Source organism: Mytilus trossulus, chromosome 5 (genome assembly GCF_036588685.1).
Source record: "Mytilus trossulus isolate FHL-02 chromosome 5, PNRI_Mtr1.1.1.hap1, whole genome shotgun sequence".
Classification (NCBI taxonomy): Eukaryota; Metazoa; Mollusca; class Bivalvia; order Mytilida; family Mytilidae; genus Mytilus; species Mytilus trossulus.
In genome coordinates, this window is record NC_086377.1 from 16,285,105 (window position 1) to 16,293,484 (window position 8,380).

Consider the following 8,380-nt stretch of genomic DNA (forward strand, 5'->3'; position numbering starts at 1 on the left):
TTATGTATTCGACGCTTTCATTTAGTTCTGTTCGTTTATTTCTGATGCTTTGACAGTTTATCATAAGGATTCTGAGGTTTTGTTGTTTATGTTCTAGGCCACTGATTGATTTTGATTTTGAGGCTCTTGATGGTGATTCTTCAGTTGTGCTACTAAGTATTCTTGGTTTTGGACTACTAAATACTGATGGACTGAATGAAGAGTCAATTGATGGTATTGTTGTCATAGAGTCTGTGGACAGTAATGATGATACTGAGCTGAGTATGCTAAATTGATTTGATGTTTCTAGTTCATAAGAATGGTATGTGAAGCTCCCCACATTTTGGGTACTACATTTACAGCATATCCAAGACACATTAATATTTTGTATGTTACGTAGTTTAGAGGCACTAAGTTCCAGACAGTCTGAGTGATACCAAATGCTACACTCATCACAACATATTGCATGTTTGTGTTCCCAAGTAACTGGCACTTCACAGTATCCACATGGATATATGGATGGGCCTGGGTTCAATTGGACATCTCCCGCAAGTAGGATACATATAAGTGTAAAGTTTGTCCACGCAGAAGACGGTGATTTAGGTAACATTTCAATACCATGGTTTAAATTGGAGTTTTGTTTGAGGACATAGCTGATCATAAGTGTTGAACATTGTGTTCGTAAGGAATATCTCACAAATGGATAGGAATGTTGAGAGTACAATTCATTAATTTTGAAGACTGATAAACATATAGAGACGATTACGATTTTCAAGATTGCCGCCATCTTTTGTTTTGTTTACGATTACCTGGCAACCATCCCCACTGTGTTTTGACGTTTAAAAGAACATCGTTGGAATTTTCAAACGATAAATATATATAAATTATAAATATGTAAGGTCTGATGAGTTTTGTGGTTTTCTGTATTCCTGCAAACGTTCTGTTTACCGCAAACCTGTAGCTAGTCTGCTGCTTTGCGACAAACATTTCAGTCCTAAGTGAGTTCTTGAACCAATTGCATGTATGTCTCATCAAACCTAATCAGTTTGTGTTTATCTTTTTTTACGCATCCATATAGAATAATCGTCAAAATATATTTCACTCGGTCTGTTATCATGATGTTAAAATATATATAGTAACAAAGCTATATTTTGTCTTATGTCAATTTCAATGAGATATAACGAGTCCAGAACCAATCCTATATATACCAATACATATTCTTAGTATTTGACTCTATTTCATAATCTATTTTGTTCAATTCAATATTTTATCATAAATATTTGTTGTTTTTTAAGGTGTTTCGGTTAAGGTTTAACTACCAAGGCTTTTCCTCATCAGGTATCCCAAGCCTCTAACTAATAAAATAATTAGTTTCAAAGTAAAGTTCAAAGCATCCATACGCATAGAATTTAAAAATTCTGCATACCGGGATACGACACCTGGTAACTTTGTATTGATGTATTGTATTCTAAATTAAATCAGTTTATGATTTGATATAACTATTGTCTTTTATGTTGTGATTTATCTTGGTTTATCCTATAACTTGGAGGATGTAAGTAGATCCTTCAAGTTTTTGTGTCTTTTATATGCTATGATCGGAGGTTTTGGAAACATGGTTTTTGTGCTATCATTTTGTTCAATTAGGTGCCAATGTTTTTTAATTGCTTTATTTAGTCCATCGAAGGAAGGATTAAATTTGGTGGCTAAAACTAATGGAGGCATTGCTCTTTTGTTTTTAAGCTTGTACCTTAGACAATCTTTTCTTTCCTTATGAAGTGCATTTGTTATAATGGGGTTGATATCTTTTTCCGAGTATCCCCTTTGGAGAAGTTTTGTTTTAAAAGTTTCAATTTCTTTTAGTGTATCTTTTTTGTTATTTGATGATCTCATAAAACGCAATATTTCCGCAGTAATAAATCCATTGAACACCGATGATGGGTGAGCTGACGTTCGTTCAAGATACTGAAAGTTATCAGTAGGTTTACGGTATAGTTTTACGTCTAATATATTATGATTAAGGAATCTGTTTCCTTTAAAAATTGTGACGTCAAGGAATTGAATGCTAGATTGTGATATATCATGCGTAAATTTTATCAACGGGTGTATATTATTAGCAATGTTAAATAATTCAGTAAGATTATCTTGACTAGAATTAAAAAGAATGAATCCATCATCTCTGTATATAGATAACAGTGCTAAGTTATCTTTAAAAGGAAATATATCAAGAATATTCGTTATAATCTCGAACATTCTTAAATCAGCCAGGGATGGGCTCATTGGGGCTCCCATTGGGATTCCACATGTCTGTCTGAATATCAAGTTATTAAATTCAAATTCATTATTGCATAGAATGAATTGAAGTATTCGTAAGAAGTCCTTTTTTGGTGGTAGATGTATTTCATGTTTATTACGACATATTTTGTACCATGCTCTGTCAACTGCTTGCAGTATTTCATCGTGAGTTAAGGAATTGTACATACTAGTAATATCAAAAGTGCACATAATTATGTCATCCGGTGCCCTTATTTGTTCTATTTTGTTGATAAATGAGGTCGTGTCCTGTGTATAAGTCCATAATTGGCTAACTACCGGTTTTAGGAAGTGGTCTATAAATTGACCAATTTTTTCAATTGGACTATTGCATAATGATACAATTGGTCTCCCAGGAATATCTATATTTTTAAGGAAATCTTTGTTAGTTTTGATTTTTTCTCTGTCTTCATGGTTAATTTTGTGAATTTTTGGCAACATATAGAGTCGTCCCACTCGTATATTGGCATTATTGGCTAGGTATTTATATGTTATATCGTCGATATATTCTTTCTTGTGTAGTTGTTTGATCATTTTTTGAATAGTTTCGGATATTTTGTTCGTATTAAATTCATGAATTTGCTCATAGCATATACTGTTGTTCAGGAAATTCAGTGTTTGTTTAATATATAGATTTTTATCCAGAACAACAGTAGATGAATTTTTGTCAGCTTTCTTAATAATTATATTATTATTTGAACGTAAGGTTTTGAGTGCCGCTCTCTCATGTTTAGAAAGATTATTTCTAACTTTGTTTATTTTAAGTCTGCATATTTCCATCTTTGTGGCAAATAGATAATTTTCTATTGTGTTGTTTGCTAAAGAGGGTTTAAATCCCGATTTGATTCTAAAAGGATGATTGGTGTCCGCATTAGTTTTATCACTAAAGTGATATTTGCATCGCATTTTTCTACCTAGTTCGTCAAAATCTCGTAAGAGATTTTGTTTAATGTATTTTACATCAGGACTGGGAATAAATTTTAATCCCTTTGCAAGAACTAATATTTCATAGTTTGTGAGATTCTCACGTGAAAACACTTCTATATAGTTTAAAGCTTTTTTTACATTTTCATGAAAGTGTTTTGTGCGTTTAAGATGGCCTTTGTTATTATTATGTATACGGAGTTTACTTTTGTATTTTATTAATCGTTTTTTCTTATCCCTTTTTCTGAGAGATCTTTTTCTATTACTCATAGTAATTTATTTGTATAAATTTGTTTTGTGACAAAACTATTTTGTTTGTTTGTATAATTATTTCAACTCTAATTGAGAGAAGAAATGAATATATATGAACTTCAACTCTATTTGAGAGATGAAATGTATTCTATTAATTCTACTCTATTTGAGAGATGAATTGATTTGTATTTTGTTTAAATCTATTTCAAAAATTATACATTGTATATGTAAACTCTGTTGAAGTGTTTGTTCACTTCTGCGGCAATCAATGTGTACTGCAAATATACACCAAGAATTACCACGTGCATACATTAGTCTAAGACTTAGATTCTGATTGGATATTCCAATGTTCCCACGTCACTCGTAACAAGCAACAAAGTTCGTCATTTGTATTCTCAATCTGATTGGTTGTTCCGTAATTAGTGTAGATCAGTTACTACGTCATCGAGCCATCTAACTCTGGTCATATGTGTGTATGAGATATAACGAGTCCAGAACCAATCCTATATATACCAATACATATTCTTAGTATTTGAATGAGATATAACGAGTCCAGAACCAATCCTATATATACCAATACATATTCTTAGTATTTGACTTTATTTCATAATCTATTTTGTTCAATTCAATATTTTATCATAAATATTTGTTGTTTTTTAAGGTGTTTCGGTTAAGGTTTAACTACCAAGGCTTTTCCTCATCAGGTATCCCAAGCCTCTAACTAATAAAATAATCAGTTTCAAAGTAAAGTTCAAAGCATCCATACGCATAGAATTTAAAAATTCTGCTACCGGGATACGACACCTGGTAACTTTGTATTGATGTATTGTATTCTAAATTAAATCAGTTTATGATTTGATATAACTATTGTCTTTTATGTTGTGATTTATCCTATAACTTGGTTTATCCTATAACTTGGAGGATGTAAGTAGATCCTTCAAGTTTTTGTGTCTTTTATATGCTATGATCGGAGGTTTTGGAAACATGGTTTTTGTGCTATCATTTTGTTCAATTAGGTGCCAATGTTTTTTAATTGCTTTATTTAGTCCATCGAAGGAAGGATTAAATTTGGTGGCTAAAACTAATGGAGGCATTGCTCTTTTGTTTTTAAGCTTGTACCTTAGACAATCTTTTCTTTCCTTATGAAGTGCATTTGTTATAATGGGGTTGATATCTTTTTCCGAGTATCCCCTTTGGAGAAGTTTTGTTTTAAAAGTTTCAATTTCTTTTAGTGTATCTTTTTTGTTATTTGATGATCTCATAAAACGCAATATTTCCGCAGTAATAAATCCATTGAACACCGATGATGGGTGAGCTGACGTTCGTTCAAGATACTGAAAGTTATCAGTAGGTTTACGGTATAGTTTTACGTCTAATATATTATGATTAAGGAATCTGTTTCCTTTAAAAATTGTGACGTCAAGGAATTGAATGCTAGATTGTGATATATCATGCGTAAATTTTATCAACGGGTGTATATTATTAGCAATGTTAAATAATTCAGTAAGATTATCTTGACTAGAATTAAAAAGAATGAATCCATCATCTCTGTATATAGATAACAGTGCTAAGTTATCTTTAAAAGGAAATATATCAAGAATATTCGTTATAATCTCGAACATTCTTAAATCAGCCAGGGATGGGCTCATTGGGGCTCCCATTGGGATTCCACATGTCTGTCTGAATATCAAGTTATTAAATTCAAATTCATTATTGCATAGAATGAATTGAAGTATTCGTAAGAAGTCCTTTTTTGGTGGTAGAGGTATTTCATGTTTATTACGACATATTTTGTACCATGCTCTGTCAACTGCTTGCAGTATTTCATCGTGAGTTAAGGAATTGTACATACTAGTAATATCAAAAGTGCACATAATTATGTCATCCGGTGCCCTTATTTGTTCTATTTTGTTGATAAATGAGGTCGTGTCCTGTGTATAAGTCCATAATTGGCTAACTACCGGTTTTAGGAAGTGGTCTATAAATTGACCAATTTTTTCAATTGGACTATTGCATAATGATACAATTGGTCTCCCAGGAATATCTATATTTTTAAGGAAATCTTTGTTAGTTTTGATTTTTTCTCTGTCTTCATGGTTAATTTTGTGAATTTTTGGCAACATATAGAGTCGTCCCACTCGTATATTGGCATTATTGGCTAGGTATTTATATGTTATATCGTCGATATATTCTTTCTTGTGTAGTTGTTTGATCATTTTTTGAATAGTTTCGGATATTTTGTTCGTATTAAATTCATGAATTTGCTCATAGCATATACTGTTGTTCAGGAAATTCAGTGTTTGTTTAATATATAGATTTTTATCCAGAACAACAGTAGATGAATTTTTGTCAGCTTTCTTAATAATTATATTATTATTTGAACGTAAGGTTTTGAGTGCCGCTCTCTCATGTTTAGAAAGATTATTTCTAACTTTGTTTATTTTAAGTCTGCATATTTCCATCTTTGTGGCAAATAGATAATTTTCTATTGTGTTGTTTGCTAAAGAGGGTTTAAATCCCGATTTGATTCTAAAAGGATGATTGGTGTCCGCATTAGTTTTATCACTAAAGTGATATTTGCATCGCATTTTTCTACCTAGTTCGTCAAAATCTCGTAAGAGATTTTGTTTAATGTATTTTACATCAGGACTGGGAATAAACTTTAATCCCTTTGCAAGAACTAATATTTCATAGTTTGTGAGATTCTCACGTGAAAACACTTCTATATAGTTTAAAGCTTTTTTTACATTTTCATGAAAGTGTTTTGTGCGTTTAAGATGGCCTTTGTTATTATTATGTATACGGAGTTTACTTTTGTATTTTATTAATCGTTTTTTCTTATCCCTTTTTCTGAGAGATCTTTTTCTATTACTCATAGTAATTTATTTGTATAAATTTGTTTTGTGACAAAACTATTTTGTTTGTTTGTATAATTATTTCAACTCTAATTGAGAGAAGAAATGAATATATATGAACTTCAACTCTATTTGAGAGATGAAATGTATTTTATTAATTCTACTCTATTTGAGAGATGAATTGATTTGTATTTTGTTTAAATCTATTTCAAAAATTATACATTGTATATGTAAACTCTGTTGAAGTGTTTGTTCACTTCTGCGGCAATCAATGTGTACTGCAAATATACACCAAGAATTACCACGTGCATACATTAGTCTAAGACTTAGATTCTGATTGGATATTCCAATGTTCCCACGTCACTCGTAACAAGCAACAAAGTTCGTCATTTGTATTCTCAATCTGATTGGTTGTTCCGTAATTAGTGTAGATCAGTTACTACGTCATCGAGCCATCTAACTCTGGTCATATGTGTGTATTTTATTAGATAATGATTTAACACTTAATTGTTATTAAACTAGTAAGATAAAATATAATGCTAATTAAATTCCTTTATATAAATAAGTAATGCTTTAGACAATACTATTAAATTACGATATTAATATTATCATTCTAAAAATAAATAGAGGTAATTGTGAGACAGATATAATCTATTCATGTAAAGATAAGGGTTGTTGATGAAATTGCACTGTTTGCCCTTGCGTAGTCATGTGTATAATTTATTGATAACAATCCTGCTACGTGTGTATGATACCTGTAAAGTTATGTGATTTTTTTTTGACTGATTTACTGGCTGATTTAAGAATGTTCGAGATTATAACGAATATTCTTGATATATTTCCTTTTAAAGATAACTTAGCACTGTTATCTATATACAGAGATGATGGATTCATTCTTTTTAATTCTAGTCAAGATAATCTTACTGAATTATTTAACATTGCTAATAATATACACCCGTTGATAAAATTTACGCATGATATATCACAATCTAGCATTCAATTCCTTGACGTCACAATTTTTAAAGGAAACAGATTCCTTAATCATAATATATTAGACGTAAAACTATACCGTAAACCTACTGATAACTTTCAGTATCTTGAACGAACGTCAGCTCACCCATCATCGGTGTTCAATGGATTTATTACTGCGGAAATATTGCGTTTTATGAGATCATCAAATAACAAAAAAGATACACTAAAAGAAATTGAAACTTTTAAAACAAAACTTCTCCAAAGGGGATACTCGGAAAAAGATATCAACCCCATTATAACAAATGCACTTCATAAGGAAAGAAAAGATTGTCTAAGGTACAAGCTTAAAAACAAAAGAGCAATGCCTCCATTAGTTTTAGCCACCAAATTTAATCCTTCCTTCGATGGACTAAATAAAGCAATTAAAAAACATTGGCACCTAATTGAACAAAATGATAGCACAAAAACCATGTTTCCAAAACCTCCGATCATAGCATATAAAAGACACAAAAACTTGAAGGATCTACTTACATCCTCCAAGTTATAGGATAAACCAAGATAAATCACAACATAAAAGACAATAGTTATATCAAATCATAAACTGATTTAATTTAGAATACAATACATCAATACAAAGTTACCAGGTGTCGTATCCCGGTATGCAGAATTTTTAAATTCTATGCGTATGGATGCTTTGAACTTTACTTTGAAACTGATTATTTTATTAGTTAGAGGCTTGGGATACCTGATGAGGAAAAGCCTTGGTAGTTAAACCTTAACCGAAACACCTTAAAAAACAACAAATATTTATGATAAAATATTGAATTGAACAAAATAGATTATGAAATAGAGTCAAATACTAAGAATATGTATTGGTATATATAGGATTGGTTCTGGACTCGTTATATCTCATTCAAAATTATATCTCGAACACTTTATCCACAATCAGGGGTCCATTGAGGGATGAAAATTAGTTTGACATTTGAGAAATGCCCCTAGAAAAATATTTGGTTCGATTTGGTAGAGTTTCTAAAAATATGGTATGAGTTGGCAAAGGTACGAGTTGATGTTTACCTTGGGAAAGATTA